Below are 22,321 nucleotides of genomic sequence, written 5' to 3' on the forward strand. Positions count from 1 at the left end.
TGGCGCGCATACAGCTGTGCTGATCCGACACACAGGGGTTGCGTTCCCGCCAGGCAGGGCTGGCAGATTCCCTGGGAAGGGATGGGGGAAAGGACACCCACAGTTGTTGCCCGAGAGCTTGTCTCTCCCCACCGGCACTAATTCCCGCGGTAATCCCCCTCCACAACAGGCGCAGTGTTGGGGGCCGGGCGGCCCCTTGCCTCCCCGGCTGACCCCGCTGCTCGGACCCACGCCAGCACCCGCTGCCCTGCTCCACAACTGGATGCTGTCCCCAGGGAGGGGGTGATGGGTGATAGGGGCTGCCCGCACAGGTGGTCCGGCCAGCTGCCAGCTCTCCTTCCCATGGGGCTATGGCAGGGAGCAGGAGAAGCAGAATAGGCTCTGGGGAGGACAGATGTGGCTTCTTCAACTGATGCTCAGCCTTTGTCACTCTGCCACAGAGAAAGATTTGGTGTATTTTCCTGCAGACAGCATTCCAGGTCCTGCTAACACACAGGTGCTTCCCTTAAGTTTCTCACCCAGTATCTCATTTAGCTCTGACCTGGGGCTCTGGTGCCTGCATATCTTCCTGCAGCTGCACTGCAGCTCAGCTGGTGCCCCATCTCACAGACAACACTATATTTATTTATTTCAGGGTACTCTGCAACAGAAAACATAGCAACAATCTTTGCTTAGAAGCAGCCTGAGTTCTGCCAACACTCTCTGTGCCCCCATAGAGCCTACAGGTGTTTATCACACCATGCAGCATCCTCCACAAAGGTGCAAGTGAGTGCAGCCAAAATATCATCCCTGATCCAGGTCCAGCATTAGCTGAGGAGGTCAGAACTGGGCCAGCCACACAATCCATAAAAAGGAGCACACCAGACAGCTGCTGCTCTGCTGAACCACGGAGTTCAAAACCAGTGGGAGCGCTGCCAGCTTCAGCCACCAAAACACCTTAACAGAGTCCAATTTTCAGAGGCACATTTTTCATGGAGAATCCCTGGAAAATGCAGATCTATAGTGAAATACAGAGAAATTAGAGACCCAGTTTTCCTGGTTGAGGAAATGTGTCTGTGCTGCTGAAGCAGTGCTCCCCTAAGCTGAGTCTTTCAATTCAAAAGCGTACAAACCTCTACATGATGGGCAGACAGAAACAATCTGGCCAGACAAGTTTCACTGCCTGAGCTAAGTAAACTCAAAGCTGGTCAAATAATATCCTTTTCGTCAAGCTCAGGTTCCGCAGATCCCAGCATGGGCTCCATGTGGTCCGGGTTTAATTCCTTGTCCTTGCTGCACCCAGCAGTATAGGGGCCTGTTTCCAACCTGCTTTCTTTCCCTTGTGACACTGTAACACAATCTTATTGAAATTTTCTTTCTAAATTAGTTTTTCATACTAGAGCAAACAAGAATGAGAATAGAAAGAAAGTCATTAGGCTGGCTATCACAATAGCTCTGGTTGGTAATTAATTAATAAATAGAAATGGAAAGTACCTTGATTAAGGAAAAAAAAACCAAACAGTTCTCAGGAATCAAATTTCCTTTGAAGTCATTGTCAGTGAGTCACCTGCTGACCGCCAGGATTTACTTCATAAGGGGCTGGAGGTCAAGCCTTCGTGACATCAGCAGTATAACACACTGTGGTGATCTGCCACTGCAATTCTCCAGTGCTGCTGCTGCTGTGCTGACAGAATTTGGGAAAGGGAGGAGGACCCATGGAGCAGCAGACTGCCTACTACTGCTACAGGTGACATCTGTGACAGTGACTTTCTGTTCAATCAACAGCTTGAGACACTGGACCTTTCCCAATGTTATCTTTCCACCTTTAGTATCAAACGTCACTTGGTGTCTCCAAGTAATTATATGGAAGAAGGTTGGGGGAGAACACTGCCTTTCTGAAGAGCAAATTTCAGCCTTTGGAAACTTTGACATGTTTTGTGTGTTGGCCGTTTCTTTTTCTCTTCTTCTCACTGACTTTCCATGGAATGCTCACTGGAGACAGGAATGTTGGTTTCTATGCTGCCCTTCCCAAGTGTCCAATGGCATTTGGATAAATTACACATGCAGCACCTTTTTTTAGCTCTTTTTATTCTTTTTCTAGCTGAGTTTTTTTGCAGTTGGCCAGCAGTTTGGACTAAAAGCAAGACAAAACTCCCCTTCTGCTGGGTTTACTCAATTATAGCCATCAGTACACTAGTGCTTCCAAAAATACCGAATGCTGACTAAATGGAAGGATCTCCCTATCAGTGTGCTTCAACTCTGAGTGGAAGTGCTCAGCTCTTAGGACTCATGCCCTTCTTGTCTTTTTGTCAACCAGTTAGCAGCAAGGGAGCTGATGATCCTGCAGACATTTGGACACTTTCATGTCAAGAGCTCCAGGTCTTTCATTCACCCCTTCTCCTTCTTCACAGCCCTTCTGATGTTGTCTGCCTTGACAGAGAAGGAAAGACACTTTGGAGAGGTGTGTGCTGCCCATATCATCACCCCATGTTCAGACTATCCTGCAAAGAGCACAGACAAGACGTGGTAGAGGGCCTCCTAGTGATACCCTATGCAGCACAGCTAAGGAACTGTCTAGCACATGGATTCTTTCTTGACAGTAGGTCTTGTTTTGGTACATTTGGATTATTCACATCTATTTTTCATTTGGTTCATCTGAAACGGACAACTTGGCCTGTGATACTTCCACAGGGTTTCAGTGCTGGATCTGTTTGGCCACAGCCTTGTATTTCAGACCAAAGCTAGTTCTGTACTCTTCTGTAAGTGGGCTTATAGACCTGAAACTGGAGGTTCAGATTTGGGTGGGGGTTCACTGCTTGTGTCTGCAGGTGGAGAATTGCTTTTCTCTGGGCTTTGGGGTCACATGAACAAAGTAGGACAGAGCTGCTCTTCTATGCGTGCTAGGGCAGGCATCCAGGCATCTCTCCTGGGAATGCAGAGAAACAACAGAATCACAGAATACCATTAGAGAACCATTAAGGTTGGAAAAGACCTGTCAGACTACCAAATCCAACCCCCAACCCATCTCACCATGCCCACCGACCATCTCCCCAAGTGCCACATCTCCACATTCTTGAACATCTCCAGGGACGGTGACCTCATCACCTCCCTGGGCAAGAGGGATCAGTACATTTGCTTGCTTGGATTTGGTTAAGCCCAATGCCTGTTTTCTCATTCAGAGATCACTGTAAAACATCACAAGGTTCTGCAAAATGGAGCAGGAAAACAGCAAGTGAGAAGGGGGAGTTGTCATCTCTGGTACCTCCTACTTCTAACGAAGCTTCTTTTAAACACTTTCCAGCATAATCCTCCAAACTATGTGATCTTTCTCCCAGAGGAGCTGCGCTGTTTCTATGGAGTCCCGAAGATACTATCCATTTTCTCTTTGACTTTGTTTCTTTGTAGCTTCAAGTACTCAAGTAAAACAGTGAGGAAAGAGAGGTTGCACCAGTGGGGAGAAAGGTGCACGTAACAATAGGTCTTGACTTTGCAATTCTCTACGCTTCCCACCCCACAGGGCACAAGTCAAAGGCTGAAGATTAGCACCCGAAGAGCGTTCCCCTCCATCCAAGGCCTCCCCCAACTCGTGGCAATAAAAGCTCAGCCTCGAATCAAAAGCTAAGCTTGCTGAGACTTCAAAACATCTCATAGCCCAGGCGTGCAGCCCGAGTGTTGCTCAGCAGCGTGCAGCCTCTGTACAGGTTATGCCAATTGCCAGGATAAAACTCACCGAGCCCCACAGGCACCTGTCTGTGGTGTCCATGCAGCAGGAGCCCTGCTCCTCCTCTGCCTCTCAGAGCTGGTCAGAAGGATGAGGCTCTCCGGTGACACATTGGGTTCTTCCAGTTGGGGATCTCCAAGGTTCTCTCAGTCCTTCTGTTAGACAGGGAACATTAACCATATTTTACATGTAGGGGGCACTGAGGGGAGCGTTAGGATTTTGTAAGCAAAGAGGGGTTTAGAGGTTTTGCTTACCCATTTGGAAAACTAAGGGAAAAATCATTTGGGGCTGAATCAAAACCAGGCTTGTTTTTTGTTTTGTTTTTCAATCTTTTGGCAAATCACAAACTGAAAGAAAAGGTGGAATGGGTCATGTAAAAAGTCTCATTTCAATCCAGTTGAAACCATTCCTTTCACTGATTTCTTGAAAATGTTTTGGAACCACTTATGCAATTAAAGGGAAGCTTGAAACAAGAAATGAAACGGCGCTTTTTAAAAAATGTCAAAACAAGACCTTTGAGTGCTTTTGCAGAATTATCTCTGTTTTTTTTTTGTTTGTTTATTTGTTTTGTTTTTTTGAAAGCTAATCATTGGGCAAAATGATCAGAAATTCATTACACATTTCAGAGTGATGGAATTTGCATTTTCCATGAAAAAAAAAAAAAAAGAGATTCAGGAAAAGAAAACAAATCATTCTCCTGATGCATCCAGTCCAAAGGAGAGACAAGAGCAGATGCCATGCCCCACAAGTCCTCCTTCAGCCCCAGTCCTGCAGCTCTGACCTTTGTAAGCCACTCCACGCAGCAAATTAGTCTCATTAATTTTAATAGAGCACTCAACTGGAGTAAACAGCCCTCACACAGTCATGTCTTCCTCACACACGAGGAAATGTGATCCATTCTTCTGCTTAGAGCCTCTGACAGTTCCAGCAACTCAAGTTTAGCAAAGCTACGGTTTGTTTAAGGGCTCAATTATATTTAAACTACCAAGGCTCATCTGTAGCATCAGTTCGGTCATTTTAAATCCATACTAAAGAAGGAAGCTCTCATTTATGTGTTGCATTTAAGTGTGCAGAAGTGTTTTCTAGGTTCCATAGACTAAATTTTGCACAGCTGCAACAGGAGAAAACCCAAATCTGAGGTACCAGAGAGGAGTTTTTTTTTTTTTTTTCCCACCTGACTGCAAAACCAGCAGCACGAAACAAGACCACAGGGTGGCAATTAAAGTAATTACAAAAAAATTAGATCCCTCCTTCTTTTTCCCTCACATAATGGCAGGTCATTAAAGTTAATAGTCAGGATCACATTTGTACATGTCAGCAAAAAGTCATTGCAGCATCTTTCATCTCAGCTACTGCACGCAGCTTTCCTCCCATTCCTTCAGTCTCCGAGGGAGCAGTATGGTATGTCGGCTTCTGGGTTTGGGTTTTCTTCATTTTGCACCTGCTGCTGGGTCTCGCCAGCAGAGGCTTCAAGGTGCTAAATTGAGCCTGTTGGGATATGAAAGCTTTCAAGTTCTCTGAATATTTCTAGGTCAGGGAGGAATTTTTGTTAGATGTAACCCTGGAGACGACTGCATCTGGAGCCAGAGGTGGGTATTTGGTGGAGGAAGGGAAAAATATGCTGAAATGCCTTTGATGGTGGCATTTTCACCCCAAGGAGGCAAGTTGTCCCCATGCTACATTGGTTGGCTTCAGTCCAGAGCATCTCAGCACCGTCAGTCCCCCACCAGATAAACTTGCCTGTTGTTGGACAGGTTTCCAAAAAAGATAGGGTGGATTTTATTGATGGATCACGAATGGAAACTTCACATGCCCTGTGCACATTCTAATTCTACTTTTTCCCTTGTAGTGCTATAAGTCCACATTAAATGTGAGAATAAATGAAGCATGACTTCTGGATAACAGATTCAAGTGATGTCCATCGGTATGGCACCTACTGTGTTCTATTAGCACAGAAAAGGGTCTATTATAGGCACAGACATGAGACTCATCACCATAAAAACTGAGTGTATCACAGTTGGGCTAGTCACAATACTCTTTCTTTTGTTCTTCTGTCCAAGGACGAAGTTTGCCTCTCTTCCCAGCTGGCATTTGCAGGAGGAAGACACAGACAACAGGGAATAATAATCACAAACAGAGGAAAACTACTACATGTGGCAAACATGCAGAAAGATCGCCGATTTTATAGCAGCAAATGATACCAATAAATGCATGGGCTCGGGGGAACCTGGTGTCGTGAGGGAAGTTATAGGTTCCAAACCACCAGCTGCTCTGTTTGCTCTGGTATCAGAGCACGACCTGAACAAACAGGATTCTTGTTTTACATTTGATCCCGCAGAGATGGATACTGTTTGCTGAACTCATCAGCAGGCCTCTCCTGACGGCAGAGCATGCCAGAAGCTGTTGAATGATTCAGGCTTGATGTGATCCTAGGAGAAAATTTCATTTCCCCATTTTTACACTGGAAGGTCTCTGAACTATTCCAGCTGTTTGGGAGTGGGGGGTCTTCGGGAATGATACACCCCAGCCACGCTCCTTTTCCTCCCCACAGGTCTAAACCAGCAGTGATAGCACAGCACAGGCCTTTTGGAAGGAGACTGGAAGAAGGTTTTGCTGTGATCCTTCTGGGGAGAAATATGCTAAGAGTTGGCAGTGGATGTCAGGAGCCCCTCTGCAGAGATGCATCTTTTCCCCTATTGGGGGAATGATCTCATGGATTCACCAGCATGCTTGGCTTCATTTGAGAGCCATCACCTCTCAGTTCCAAAATCTAGAGGAGACAGTGTCTTCCAACCCAACCTGACTCATTGCAGGCAGCCATTGTAGGAGTCACTGCCCTCAGGGTCATTGAAAAGCTCTGCTTGCACCCACACATTAGTGGGTCCAGATCACATCTAGATCTGCCTTTTATCTTCTCTTCACACCTTCCAGAACCGTACGTGTTTACTGCAGCCAGAACTGCTGCAGAGCTTTCAGTCTTCTCTATGTCTGTCTTGTGGCTTCCAGTGGCCCAAAGACTGCAAATAAAATATGCTGGGAATTCCCTAGCCTTGCCCTGTGCAGGTTTCAGTACCTCCCCTATCATCAGTCCTCCTTCTGCAAATTGCTATTGTGCATTTGATACTTTTATCTTTTAACAGTTTTCCTTTACATTTTTCATCTGCTAAATTGCATTTTTGTGGGCTTCTCTCTCTCCTTTTATTTTAGTTTACGTTATTTCTTTCCCTGGTGTAACTGTACTCTTAGGAAGATTTTAATTACCTTCCTTTAAAGCCAAATGACAAGTAGAGCATGTCATCTGTAGCTAAAGTATCACTTGAAAATGCAAAAGCCCCGGCTTTATCAGGCTTAAAAGCTTTCCTGGAATATGTTCAAAAACTGCTGACTGGGCAAGATTAAACATCGCAATGTTAAGTAAAAGATCTCCGCATGTGGTATTCTTTTATTCCCCTGGGTGATCAAGTTCAACTGCAATAGAGCCTTCAGGACTTCTTCTTGTGTTTTTCTTCTCCTTTGTGTGACAGGGAGAGGGGTTGGCGCTGTGAGAAGCTCAAGACAACAAACCCAAGAGCAGAGGGGAGCGGCGGAAGGGGTCAGGTATGTCTGGAGTTGGGCAGGGCAATGGAGAACACCTGCAGAACAGCTCCATCCAAAGCCACGCTCAGTGTCCTAAGCAACCCCCTTGTGTGACCCAGGGATGGGTGCCGGAATGGCATGGCACCGCACAACATGGGATGGGATGGGATGGGATGGCACGACATGACATGGGATGGCATGGGAGTGTGCTCCCATCGCCAGAAAAGCCATGAGAACAAGAGGGCCACATGCAGACAGCACCAGGCAGGACCACCACCCTGAAGATCAGTTTGGGCTTCCCTGGAGGCTTCAGAACACGGGGGGCTCTGGATTTATGATATCAGGTTTTCCCCTCCCTGAACGCGGTGGGATGATCCTGCCCTGGCAGCCAAGTGCTTGGAAAGGAGAATGCTGGGATGTGAAGGGAAAACACTTAGGGCTTAAAAGGCACGTTGGGCTTCCAGGTCTGTCCAGATTGTCTCTGAAGAAATCCTCTGAGAGCTTGGATTACACATTTTTAATATGAACAGGAACCACCTGCCTGCAATCACACACATAAACTGTTGGTTACATCTCAATGGAAGAGCAGCTTGAATGCTTTTTACTGTAATGCTTAACCCACTGTGCATTTTAGAGCTTTATCTTCTTTTAATTGAAAACACACTTCTCAGCCATGCAATGCGCTTGCCTTTATCTCCTCCTGTCTCCCCAAGATGCAGGAACAAACCCAGACCTTTGCAGAGGGCTTTGCTTGGTTTGAAGTCGGGGCATTTGAGATGACAAAGGGAAAGGCAGGGCTCCACCCATCACACGTCTCCTCCAGTGCAAGCACCGAGCTGCTTCTCCTCGTTTCCTCCCACCCATTAGTGCCCCATGCTGATGGAGGGAGTCCCCAGCCTCCAACCCACCAACCATGCACAGTAAATCTCAGAAAGCCCTTCTTCAGCTTTTTTTTTTTTAGAGCCCTTTTCATATCCCACCAACAAAAGGAAACAGGTGAACAAACAGCAAGAGAGAGGCGGGGGTCTTGAAGGAGGATGCCCAGAAAGACTTTTATTTTAATTTCTCCAGATTCACTGAACCTGATCAAGTCTCCTACTCAATCAGGTTCAAAAAAACAACACAGACTTCCAGAATTTTTTCCTCTCATTTTGGACAAACAGGCCAAGCCGTACTGGTCGCCCCAGATTTTCACCAGCTGGGAAAATACAGCTCTCGGTATTGAGCCAAGCAGCCAACATCAGAGTGTTTTGTTGCTGTTCCTTTTTTGTTATTGTTTTCCCAATCAGGCAAATGCAACAGTTTTGCATCCTTGACCTGTGTGTATGTAGCTGTGGTGTTTTAGCAGCTAGAATCACCTTTTGTCCTGTGAGGTTTCCATAGGGACTGAGCATTCCCTTCAATAAAGGACTCTAAATGAATGTAGCCTTCTCAGGGATATCATACAACCAGGCCTGCAAAAGCCTTTTATTAGGACATTCACCTCTGATGGGATAATTTTACCTATCAGATCACATAATCTCTTCCCCTGATGTCGAGCCAGGAAATGGAAAAAGAGCAGTGGGGAGATTTCTGCCTCCTGAGCCAGGTTCTGCGTGATGACAGCCTCGATTACTTGGTCACAGCCTTCTCAAAAGATGAGTACACCGAGCACAGCCTAAAGTTACAATGCACAATTGAACAATAGGTGGGACAAGAAAGAGAGCAGCACCCAGCTACTTGAAGATCAAATTATAACTGTTTAGTCTGTTTGTAAATGTTTTAACAGGTTGGTTAGCTTGTGGGGTTCGAGTTATGGCGTCTTCTGCTGCTCCGGTAGTGTTTGGTGCAAATGTTTGTGATTGGAAATACGTGGAGGTTAAGAGGATTTAGGGGAAGAGGATGTGGATTAGCACACAGCAAGCTGAAATGTAAGCCTTTCTCCACTCTGACTTGTTAGCACGTATCTCCTTTCCTTAGGTTGAGGAGAAACAGAATCACAGCGCAGAGCGAGGCTGTGCAGCCTGTTGGAAGGTAATCAACACATACCTGGGTGCAAGAATAAATGATTTCCAGCCCAGAGGAAAGGAGCTGGGCTTTCCGCTACACCCTTTGGGTGACATCATCAGCCCTATGGAAACAAAGCTGCCTGATGCACTGCTGCGGGATGCATCCCCAGCCAGAGACTTTCAGTAGGCAAACCTGACAGCAGAGCTGTGCTCTGCCCTGCCATCCTCCCCTCATCACAGCTTTCAGCAGAATTCAAGCTGAACCTCTCTCTGATGAAATTTAAGCCCTCTCTTCTGTGTGTGTGGAGAACTGATCATTCCCTTTCTTTTTCGCAGCAGTTTTTGAAGATTGCTCGTCTGCTTTTCCAGTTTTCTCTTCCTCAGGCCAAACCACATCTCCTCACCCTTTTTCCATCAGGCTGTGATTCATGCTCAGCTGGTGGCCCAGTAGACTCTTCTCTGAAGGAGCACAGCCTGCCCAGTTGCTTTGCACTTTGGTGATGGTATGAAATAAACACTGGTTGCAGAGTTTGTGTATAAAGGAGATATAGCCAGAAAAAACATCCCGTCTGGTCTAAGGCAGAGTGACCAGCCTTCCTCACCAATGATCCTCAATACAAACTCTCCAGCACAGCAGAAAACACGAGGTGCACTTCACGTATGGCAAAACCCTGGGGGAAAAGGGCTCAGGGCAACAGAAGGACAAAAGTCAGGTGAAGCAGAAAGGGGAACCATGAAGAACAGCCTTGATGGAGACCAATTCACTGACCCTGGGTGGGGTGTGGGTCATACCTTGAATTCAAAGGTATTGCTCCAAACTGAGAGGAGTGCCACTGGATGAGAAATGCTGGTTTATCACTTGTGCTCAGTGGAGGGAAGCCCTCTCCTTCACAGTAAAGCTCTATTGATAAGAATCAGAGTAGTGAAGGACAGAGGCTCTCTTTGTGCTAATCAAGGGACGATAATTTCTGGGAATTCCACCTTCCCCTTGCCTTTCAGTGTTTGCCCTACAAATTCATTATTCATTTATTATGGGGAAGGAAGGCGAGGCAAAAGCATGCAGTCCGCTGACAAGTCACCTCCTTGGGTATTTTCTGGCTGGAGCAGGAAGTTGCAGCTGGGTTGGTAACAAAGACATCTTCCCTTTGATTTCCCCTCTGAGCCTTTCCCTGCCGCCTCAGCTTGCTGTCTCGGTGTTGATCTGCTATTTCACCTCCACTGCGAGCCTTCCTCCAGAATAGTTCTACATGAAAGAGGAGGAAAACCCACATGGGACATTATTCTCCTACAGCCAGACAGGGCCATTATGATCGTCAAGTCTGACTTCACACATAATACAGGACATTCCTTTCTGCACTGAGCTTATAGCTCCTCTGTGAGCCGGAGCAGAGCTTGTCGGAAAACACCTGGGGTTAAAGGCTTCAAGTGATGGGGAATCTGCAGCACACCTCCATAATTCCCTGCTCACTCCTACTGAGATCTGCAGCTTGGGATTCCTGCAGAGGGCAAGGACAAAAGGCAGGAATTGACCCTCGCTCCTGCACATCAGGAATGTTTAAATCAGTTGAAGAGCACGGAGGCAGCCTCCGTTCCTGGAAAGATGAGAAGATTGGGCTCATTGCTAAGCCACATATCACTGATCACATAAAAACAGCCTTCTGAGCTGTTTGCAAATTAATCCCTTAGAAAAAAGAGCATGCTCCTAAACTTCAGTGTTCAAAAAAACTCCATGGTTTTAGAAACACCAGAACAACATGGGGCTGTTCTCCATGTTGGAAGCACCACCGTGGCTCTTCTGGTGCCAGGCTGTCCAACCAGGCCCTCCGAACCCGCAGAGCCCAAATACCAGCCACAGGTCAGGGCAACATCCCATACGTCCCAAAAAACCACATCCCACTGCAGCTTATCACCTCCTCCCATGCAGCATTGCAGAGCAGCACCGGGTGCCAGGAGGGTGCTGGGGGCTATCTGCTGGTTCCTGGCAGGGGCTGGAGCATCTGCTCCTCTGACCCAGTAATCAGAGCAGACACTCTCCCCCCTTTGCCAGCTGGGCTGTGTTATGATCCTGACTGCAAATAAATATGGCAAGAAAGCAGAAGAAGGGCTGTCAGGCGAGTAGATAACTCAGCTGCTGTTCCCAGGCAGATTCCCCCAATATCAGGCCCAAGAGAGGCAGATGCCCCTCTCCTGAGGGGTTCAAAGTTCAGGCTTATTAGTGCAAGCTGAGTGAGAGCTAATCAGGACAGAAGGGCTGATGTCAGAGCCCTGCTCACCCTGCCTGCTTCCCACACAGCAGCATGGCCATTAATTAGCTCCTTGATGAACTAAGTCATCTTTCAAGTGAAACAGTCTCTGCAGAACCTGAAGCACAGTGTTCCATGGCAAAAACGACACTGGCTTCACCAAGGTTGGGATTTGAGCCTGCAAAGAAGCCAAACAGCAAAGCACTTCCCATTGCCCGTACAGAGCTACATTAGCATCACACAAATGCTCCTTGCTGCTAAGGACAGACCAAAGTCCCCTCAGTGGAAAAGGTTTTACTGCTTTGAAAATCATTACTGAGAGCTGGCGTGGTCAAGCAGTCCAGCCCATAATAGCTTAATCCAAAAAGGGCTGCTGAAATGCACCATTTCAGCTCCGTCCAGCTGGGTCCTTGTGCTGCATTCGTCACGGTGGTATTGGATGGCAGAGCAAGGCAGGGACACAAGGAGAGGGGGCAGAGCCCAGGCTTCCAGACATCTGCCACGCAGACCATGCACAGTCATTTGGGAGCAGCCAAAATCCCAAATCCATCGCACAGACAAACACTTGGGCAGCCTTGACCTCGCTGTGCTTACACTCCTCAGCCTATGCATCCCTTGCAGCCAGGTTCGTGCCCAATGAGACAACTTTCTGTCAGCACCTTCCCAGCCCCGGGAACATGCCAGGCCCTGGGTCTGGTAGGACTCCAAGCAGGCTCTTGGCTGCTAAATCTGCACAGAGGGGAAGGGCTGCCCCTTGCTGGGTACAGATGGCCAACTGCACCCGCACATTCCAGGCTGAATTCAATTTTCTGCTCTTCACCCAGAGCCCTGGAGAGCAGCAGCTGCCTCAGACTGCACCTAAGATGCATATAAATAGAGGCATAATACCTTATTATAAAGGAATGCATGCCTAAGTAGGAGACACAGTTACCTTCGGAGGAGGAAGGGGGAGGAGGTGAAATGCAGCACAGAGGAAGGAAAAGCAAGCTGACAGAGATCTAGATTGACTTACAGTAACGAGATGCTGTCAAGATGAAAAATCACATTGCCTCCCTCCCTGCTGCTGCAGCAAAAGGAAGGGCCGGATTCTGGCACCTTGTGCTGGGGGAGGACACAGGTTTGCTCCTGAGACACTGGAAAGTGAGGATGAGTCCCTGACCTATCCCTTGCTGCACAGCACAGAACAGCACAGCACAGCACAAGAAGCCTCTGCAGCATGGGGAATCCTCGACAGTGCACTGCAGTGCGCTGCAGTGCTTGAGCCCAGGTTAAATCCAGGGGCTGCGAATTGTTTTGGGCACTGGCAAGCTCGTGGTCCTCCCAGTGCACCCCCAGGCACTGCTCAGCCATGTGTCCCACAGTACGTTGTGCAACACTGTGCCCACATCAACATGTGCAAGGGACTTATGGAGAGCAGCAGGCTGAGAGATTTGGCAGCACCCAAACAAAACAGGTCTGCTCTCTGCACAGTTTTGGGACAATCTTGCCTCTCACTTGCAGCCAGCAATTGCAGGCAGACTTCAGGGCTCTGCACCTAAGCAAACATGACCTGGCAAACATCCTGTGGACATAAACCATCACCAGTGAGCACCACCCGGCCAAAGACAGCCAAGCCAGAGCTCCCTGTGCTCCTTCCAACCCAGCAGCTTTGAAGGTCTTTTTGTTAAGGGTTTCTTTCCTGCAGAGCCCATGCCATGCCCCGGCACACCGCATGCACGGCTGCACCGAATGGGTCCAGCTTGCCAGCGTTATTCTTTGATCTTCCCAGCCTGGGATGTGATGTAACACCTGCAGAATTATACAGTAACAAGAGAAAAGAAAGCTTCTGGCAAAGAAAAGGCACCAAAAGCAGAGGGTGGAACCTGTCTGACCGCCCCGGCTCGGCACAGCACGCTGCATGGCTCGGGGTTGTGCAGTTGGTTGGCAGAAGGATGTTTAAAGTGGTTTTGTTTGTTTTTCAAGGCATAACCCATCGCCTTGGCTCTGCTCTGTTGCTTGCCCTTCCCACAAAGTGGGCAAAGGGGAGGAAGGGGCAGACCTATGACTGTGCCCACGCAACCCCCGGCATAGCTAGCTCTTCTGGCCAACATCTGAGGTTTCCTAGCAATGCTATGTACTACCTCAGACCAAAGAAAACACATTAGGAGAGCATCCACTTTAGAACAAGGACAAAAACGAGTGCCAGAAACCATGGAAACCCCAGAGAAAACAACTGAAATTCATGTTTATGCGTGGCTCCCGGTAGCTGCAGAAATTGGATTCCCACATGAAAGCGGCCCCACAGCAGCCACCGAGCGGGCAGAGAGCCCATCCCACTGCCACCTGCTTGGCCCCTGCTCCTGGACGCCAGGAGAGAGGGGAACATGAAGCTTTGTGTCCATTGGTTAATGCTGGCAAAGGACTTGGTGCTCGAAGCCGAAGCAAAGAATCCATCTTTGAAGAGATTACTCAGCAAATTCAGGTGGCAGCAGCTCTTATGTAAGGACTGGCCCTGTGAAATGACACGGGAGCAGGATCTGGTCTAGCTTAGACTGTAGCATTTTGGAACAGGCTGCCCAGGGAGGTGGTAGAATCACTGTCCCTGGGGGTGTTCAAGAACCATGGAGATGTGCACTGAGAGACATGGTCAGTGGGCATGCAGGGGTGGATTGGGGTTGGACTCGGGGATCCGAGAGGGCTTTTCCAATCTTTGTGATTCTTTGATTCTATACACCGGAATAAAGCGGTGATGGAAAATGCACCCAAGACCTTTACCAACTGCATCAGGGAGGTAAAGAAAGCTTCCAGCTTGAACCCTGCCAGAGCAGTGGGTCCTTGCTCCCTCACAACAACTCTGGATTAATCCCAGCCCTCCAACCCAAATATTTCTCTATATCACTAGATCTATATCTCTAGATCACTGCCGGCAGAGACATATAAATCTCTACCACTGAGGACGGGACCCCAGCTGGTGGAAGAAAAGGTTCTGGACATGGTTTGTCTTTGGGAGAAGGCTTTCAGGGCAAGGATTTTCATGTTAAGAATTCTTCCATTTCTGATGATTTGTGACAAGCATAATCCCATACTAATTAGATTTTGGTGTATGTGTTGAAAGCACACTGTGCATTTAGATCGGTTGGGGTTTATGGAGGCTCTTGCTTGTTCTGCACAATTGTTTCAAAATTAATCCTTGGAAGCCAGTAAGCTCAAACCAGATAGAGAAGCCAGAAACCAAATCAAAAAAATACATAAATAAAATCACTTTTTGTTTTCTACTTCTCCTGATCTAGTAGGGCAGTAGGCAGGTTACCATTTCTGACATTATACTACCACTCAAAAATGTCCCAAGCTGTCTGCTTTCATTGCATCAATGATATCAGCTGTGTTGACCTGCTCTTAGAAAGTTTTAATTCTGTTTGCTTTTGGCTAAACTCCATTCCTAATCCTATTTTCACCCATTTCTATCCAATTTAATACAGCTTCTGTAAGTCAAAATTAATTACTCCATGTGCTCTTCCCAGCGCTGTGGTCTGAATAATAGAGAAACCCTTCCTCGCCATTAACGGCACCTCATGGCTGCTCTCCTCCAGCAAAGCTGAAAGACAGAGTGGGAGTTGCATACAAAAATCCTAACTCTTTGCTCCTTTGTGCCATTAGTCTTTCATCATCACAGCCTTCTCCTTGGTCAATCTCTATGTGCCCATTTGCTCATTATAAGATGGTTGTGCCTGTGAAGGAGCGCTGATCTCCTGGGGCAAAGAAACAAGTCAGCACCTCCAGGTCATCTCTCCCTTTTCCTTCACCTACTCAGAAATATTTCATTTGCCTTCCATTTCCAGTATTAATTACTCCTTCTGTCCAACTTTGCCAATGGGGCTCCAAGGGGAGGAAGGATGATTGTCTGGTCACATGCATCTCACATTTTGTGAGGCCGGGCTCTGCTGTATGCCTTCCTCACCTAGATGCTGAGTTTGCTCTCTACAGGCATGCCATAGGTTTGAACTCACTGAGACTCATGAAGTATCCAGAAGATTTAAAGAAGAATTCTTACTAAACCCCATGATGATAATTTTATCCCATTTCTTAGGCATCCAGCAACTCTCCCATGCCCATAATGGATATTCTTAGTTTTGTTTGTAATTATTTCATCCTCTGTGCATTCTCACATCCTTCTTTTTTATCTTCTTCTACATACAGGTTGGGATCTAGGAGGGTACTACGTGCTTAGGGACATTGAGGTTCTCCATGTCTTCAAAAGGGAAAGCATTGCTCTGTGAGCTCTCTGGTTCAAGAAAGGGAAAATTAATAACCATTAGAGCAATAAGCCAGTGAAAAAGAAATGAGGTGTTTGTGTCTCTGTATCTGTGCACACCCAGCAACCGGTCTGGCCCAGGCATTTCTCAGTGCTGCTGTATTTCAAAGCTAATTGCCCTTATTGGAAGAGGACAGTACAGAGCTCTAGGATGAAATGTCAAAGCAGTGTGGCCAGCTTCTCTGCCAGGATGATGCAGAGGGGAAATTTCCTCCCCAGGGTTCAGTAAAATGTATGCAGAGGGAAATCAGAGTCCTCCAGTAAAACTCAAATGGATTCTCCCAGGAAGTGGAATGATCCACTCAGTGGCATCAGTGAGAGTCACACAGGGTTACAGACATCCAGCCAACAGAGAAAGTTTGCTTTTTCTGTATCAGACAAGAAAATAAACACAGTGTATAATAAAGCAAGGAGTTTGCTTATATACAGGATTAAGCCATTCATGCTGGCACATGCTCTGAAGCAGAGGTTAAAATCCAGTTACAGAAAACATTAATACTAATGCAAAAATCTGCACGGTTAAAAAGATTTGAGAGAAGATGCAGTTCTGCAGTGTTCAGGTTTGTTGCTGCAATGCTCAGACATCCCTGAAGCATGGTTCATTTGCCACTTGGGGAAATATTTGCTTGTCTTCTTTCTTAATCATCTTTAATGCACAGCTTAAACCTTCATCAGATGATTTTGCATGCTTCAGAGTGTGTTTTCCTTCTGGTATTTGGAGCAGCAAAATATTGTGGATATTAGGCAATCGCCAGAAACTTGATCTGAGTATCCTTGCAGCAGCAGTTAGGTGATATTTATGAGCAGCACACAAGTTCAAATTGCTCTGAAATAATTGCTCTAAGTTTTTGCCAAAAAAAAAGGTCAAAATTACAAGTGAGAGATTAAAAAAGAAAGGTTGTCATGCCAAGAAAGTACTTTTTTACGTAAGCTATGAACGTCCTGTAGCTAACTCTAACAGTGACAGACAGTCAGGCTGAGTAACTGCAGCGTCCCAGGTATCTATGAAAGCATGTTTGCAAGCTCAAATGAACCATTTTCCCACAACATTATGGTAACTCAAGTAAACAAATTGAAAATGAAAGCTTTTTAAAAATTAACTTCACTTCCATCACTTCATTTCTATTATTTACGCTGTGTGGTGCTCCTTTTAGCCTCAGTAAATCATTCCTCTTTCAGTTTCTCAGCAATTAGCACGTGGGTGCTGTTGGGGAGCATTTAGGATGTGCTTACCACAATGTAGTGAGAGAGAAACAAGTGGAAGAGTACTGTGAATCGTTGTGCCATTCCCAAGTGCCAGGTTCCTAAAGAAAATAAGAACATACTGTTGCTGTTTCTTAATAGCATTACCCCTGCAGCTTAAACAGAAGTTCAGTTTGCAGAGCTGACATATTCTGTGTGGGACCAGCCAAAAAATTGTGTTCCTTCATCATGAAGAATGTCAAGGTTTCGTAAGTCCTTTTAATCCCCACCAATGTTTTTGGAAACTATTTGAGGAAATAAATAAATAAATAAACCCACAAAGAAGAGAAAGACCCAAAATGACCCACCCACACCACAGGTCAGTGGCTTACTTGGTGGTAGAGCATCTCCCAGGGGAAGGCAGGCCAGAGCTGCTTGCTGTACTTCAGCTGCTAGCAAGAGAAACAAAGACATGCAAGTGGTAAAACATGGCCAGCACAAAGGTGCTCTTTCATTCCTAGGAGCCATCATCTTCACGTAATTAACTGGGGATTAGTAAGAAATGATGCCCAAACAAATGAGAGACGGAAGGGCAAGAAATTATATTCCTTTCTTGAACCTTGCGTTATATGGAGCGCTGCCAGTGCAAACAGCAAAGAGAACAGAGCGTTATGTCTTCCGAATAATGAAAAAATGAGATTGGCAATTAGAGTTGGATGGTTATTTTCAAAACAAAGCATCTCGGGGGTGGGCAGTGCTTTGCCTGAACCCTGGAATGGTCCTCTGCCTCTGCCTAGCCTCCTGGGGCTTAGCTGGTCCCCTGTCCTTGAAGCAGTTTGCATGGGACTCACAGCAGCTCCCAAAGCTGTAAATCAGGGGCTGTGTCAACAGCGTGTCAGCAGCATGAAGGAATACCACTGCTCCTCATGCGAGGTTTCCTTTCAACAATCTCCTCCTTTCATTCGCCTTTTTGACTGATGCATGGTTCAGGAAGCAAGCACAGGAGCAGAGCAGTTGCTAATAGCAAAACTGCATTGGGGAGTTTTGTCCCACAGAGCAAGGCGCTGCATCTGCTGGAGCACGGCGTCCAGGGGCTGCTCACACTGGGCTCTCCAAGCTGCTCCTGCTGCTGCTGCTGCCCCAGTAAATCATAGAATCACAGACTCATTAAGGAAAAGACCTCCAAGTCCAACCCTAACCCATCCCCATCACGCCCACCAATACACATCCCTATGTGCCCCATCTCCACTGCTCTTCAACACCTGAATTTGCACTGTTTGGATCAGCAGTAAGAGCTGCTATTGAGGAACCCAAAGCAGCAGCTGCCTTGCAGCATGCTGGCAGTGTGGGGAGTCCAGCTCACCGTGAGCCTATGTGGAGGAGAAAAAGTGGCAATCCATATAAACTGGGAGCAGTAATTGAGCACGTGTCAAACAACTTTACAACCGTGTTGCACTGGGAAGCCAATAAAAGGACAAAACACAATCCACTGAGCTTTGATTAAGAATCTAAGATTTAAATGAGGTGCATCATCTGTTTGTGTTAAATGTGTTTGATTTAATTTGTTATTGTACACTTATTAAATAAATCAGCTTTATTGAATTTGCTATGCTGGTGGCATGCTGAACCAAAGTGAATAGGAGAGAAGGGTCTGGAATTTTCTTTTTAAGTCAACAAATGCTCTGTTTGCTTGCAGCAGCACTCAAGAAAATTAATTCCAGTTAATTAAAGATGTGAATTTAGAGCAAATCAGTTCAGCCATCCTAAAACTCCTAGCAGAGCATTTCATTCAGAATTCAAGCGCCGCTGATTCAGCTCAGCTTGATTCACTGGCTGCGTGTTGCAAGAAATTGAATTAAGGCCATTTTAAATCTGAATGAATGTGAGCACCAGCCCTTCCTGAGAGTTAATTTTCTCCCAGTGTTTCCCCTGAGCATCTCAGTGCAGTGCTGGGAGCCACCAGCCCAATGGGATGCACCATCTGCCGTGCTCTGGGTGAATGGCCTCCATGGCACTGCCCTCCCAGTGCTGACTGCTGTGAAAATGCAATATTTCAGTTCATTGTGATGGGAGATCCAGTGCAGAGCTATTCACTCAGAGCAGCTGGGGATTTCTCCTACAAGTGGCAGCCACTGGGAAGACCACGGATCTCTGGGCACAGTGGCATCCATCACCCCTGCCATCAGCTTGTCACCCACATCACAGGCAGGCATCCTCCTTGCTCCCAGTGCCTCCAGGTGTGAGGTGAGTGATGCCCACCCAGCAGTCCCATATCCAAACACACCCCGGCATGGAACATCTTGAAAAATATCATTATGAGCCTTGCCCTTTTCCTGGTTCCCCTTCATCCTTGCACACAGCCAAGCGATACCTGCTTATGTCACAGAACAGTCAGGGAAGCTTCAAAGCCCTCATGCTATCCGTTGCTATGGGACAAGCAGCATGGAGCCTCCTGCCATCCCATCACCTCCACACGTTGCTCCTTGGAGGAAGGAAGAATTCCTGCCTCGAGACCGGCGCCGCCGTGCCAGGACTCCACTGACCTCTGTAACCACACAAGATTTAGTGGTTACTTTATTTCAGCTGTAACGAGGCTTTGTAAACCGCTAAAAGCCAAATGTTTTCTTCTTCTTTAACTCTTGGTGGAGCATGCAAAATAAATAACAGGACAGCCTGTCTGTGCATGACCTGCACTCTGACTCCCAGCTACCTGCTGCCTGACGTTGGCAAGGCAGTGGGATGGGAGCATGTGAGTGCTGAGTGAGAGGCTGAGTGCAGGCAGCAGCCACAGCCACACATAGCATCGGGCATGGGGATGGCTGCCACTGCACTGCAGAGAGCTCAGTGAGTGCCTGGAACAAAGGGAGATCTCCCCCAGTCTCTTGCAGGTTAACAACACCTGCTTGGAGCAAGGAAGATAGATGTTGACTAATGAATAGAGCTGAAACTGTTGTTACTGGATGTGTTTTTAAGGTGAAATGCTCTTTTTGTAAACGTGCTCCTTATTCCAGGCTCTGCTTTGCTGCAGCATAATGTAGATGGTGATGAACAAACACGGTGATGTGCTGGCACTGTGTAATGAACTGCTCCACCCTCTGCTGCTAACAAAAATCTCATCCCATTTCTGTGCTTTGCAACAAGTGTCCGGATGTTTGGCACTCCTATAGCCACAGGGACACCTGGCAGAGCAGTACTGGGGTGCAACAGCAGGGCTGGGACTGGGGTTGTCCCAAGCACACCACCGTGCCATCACCACCGGGAACGGGGAGGCCGTTCAGGATTCAGCCCGTGTGACCCAATTAATTTGGAACAACTGGAAACATCTTTCTCCAGGTTTAATTTGCTGCATGAGTGGATACCGCCTGTGTGATGATTTAACGTGGGACAGGGGCAGCGCCCTAGGCAAGAGCAAGGCACCGAGCCATCAAAATGGAGGCTCTTGTTGAGGTCCTTTCCACATTGCTGGGAGCAAAGGGGCACCCAGTGAGCACCCTGCTGCCCACCTTAGCACAGCCACATGCCCCAAGCCATGCCTGCTGTCAGCCAAGAGATGATGCTCACCATGAGGAGCATTAATTCATCAGAAAGCACTATTTTCTGCTAACAAGGCAACTGTGATGAATTGTGCCCACTTTCTCATCAGATGAACTCAGCTGCACTGAGTTGGGAGCAGCCCTTTGGGGTGAAGTCAGGAGTCTACAGAAGGTGAACTGAAAGTCAGGAATGCTGTATTCAGCTCCCAGCTGGGCCCCCAGTAAATAATAACAAAGGAGTAACGAGTTTCAATCAGGAGACCAATCTGCTCGTGCTCAGGGAAGATCAAGAATTTCCATTAAATTCACCTCGTGGGTATTTTGTGCCCAACCCCTCTGCCCAACCAATGCCACACAGTAAACTGTGGCTGCAATAAGGGCTGCTTTCAAAGTGTTGGAGGGGTTCCGTGGATTTTTTCAAGTGCACCTTCTCTTTGTTCATTTTCTGGTAAACTAATCCAGCTTGATATTCTAGTTTTTGTTACAGCTGTGACCTTTTCTGTTCTAATTCATATACACAAGCCCAAGCATTTTGGCATCTGTTAAGCTATTTGCTGTAACAATAATCTTGCATCAGTAAGTTCCACAAGTTTATAACCTATTGTACAGCAACAGTTTTATTTAAACAGATAAACTCAGATTCTCACCTGCAGTAAGTTGGATTGAAGTCAATTCATGCCATCAAAAGAGCTGGCCCAAAGCTTTAATTTCATCAAAGGCCTCTTTGATCTTCTATTAGAGGAAAGGGAAAATAGATGCACTTTATAACTAGAGGGGGTTATGCCATATGTTTTATCTTCTTCTGTCTCTTAATCTTTCAAAGTGCAAGTGTGCTGTCCCTTTTGGTTCTTCCTGGTTACAGGCTTCCATTGGTGACTCTGCTTTGCACTGACCCTCATTACAAGGCTGAGGGATCACCTCTCTGACTTGAACCTGCAGAACAGATTTCTGTTGGGTTATCTGCTACGAGAAGAGAAGCCACCTACACATTGCAAACATGTTTTAGGAAAGGCAGCAATTAACTCCGCACCTGCAGGATGCCTTGCAGGTCTTAGTGGTGTAGAGTGCAAGACAGATTCTGCTACGCAGATTCCACTAGGTGGACCCGGCCCAACTTCACAGCTCTCAGGTTAAGGTAGGACCTTATCCTGTCATTTCCTTATTTTACCAGGAAGACACATCTTCTGAGCCCCTATCACCAAACAAAGGCTTCACTGTACGACATTCAGCCATGTTCTCCTTCTCACCTTCCTCTTTAGTCCCCCTCGTGACCTCCCCATGATCCCTCAGACAAACCAGTTTTATCCCATGGAGCAGTCCTATTGCAGCCAAACGAATTTCCTTTCCATGTTGCCAATGTAATTGCTCCGTGAGATGGTACTTGGGTTGAACAAGACCTGGAAAAGTTTCTGGAAAGATACTCTTAAGCCTCCATTGTTGAGTGGGCCAGGGAATGTCATACAAAAGACATTTTTCCAGTTATACTCCTGGTTTTTAAACATTTTTGTGTGTGTGTGTGTGTAAGATCAGTCTGAGGTACTGAAAGGGTCTGAAAGCTCAAACTAGGTCAATGTGCAGTGATTGCACCGTTGGATTACCGCCTTGGTGATATCCATCTCACCGAGGACAAAGCCAAGCTGCCTTGGCAGGGCTCTGAGCTATCATCTGAAGCTGATCGCTTTCTGTCTCCACCAAGCAGAGCTGGAGCTGAAGCCCAGGCTGCGACGGATGCACAGCTTGCCTTGGAGCTGCAGAAATCCCCACAGTGAGTTTGAGTGAGGAATTTAATCGGGTCGGGTCTCCCTCGT

At 47.0% G+C, this 22,321-nt stretch overlaps 1 long non-coding RNA gene across 1 annotated transcript; it reads right to left on the reverse strand.

Annotated features, from left to right (window-relative positions):
* Positions 1–1,870: 1,870 nt before the first annotated feature.
* LOC146543233 (uncharacterized) lies at positions 1,871–17,605 on the reverse strand. The gene is made up of 4 exons (XR_014886854.1): positions 17,373–17,605; positions 17,032–17,102; positions 3,710–3,855; positions 1,871–2,905 (listed from the first exon to the last, which is right to left on the reverse strand). It is a non-coding gene; the product is annotated as an uncharacterized LOC146543233 (long non-coding RNA).
* Positions 17,606–22,321: the final 4,716 nt, after the last annotated feature.

Source organism: Meleagris gallopavo, chromosome 16 (assembly GCF_905368555.1).
Source record: "Meleagris gallopavo chromosome 16, MGAL_WU_HG_1.1, whole genome shotgun sequence".
Lineage (NCBI taxonomy): Eukaryota > Metazoa > Chordata > Aves > Galliformes > Phasianidae > Meleagris > Meleagris gallopavo.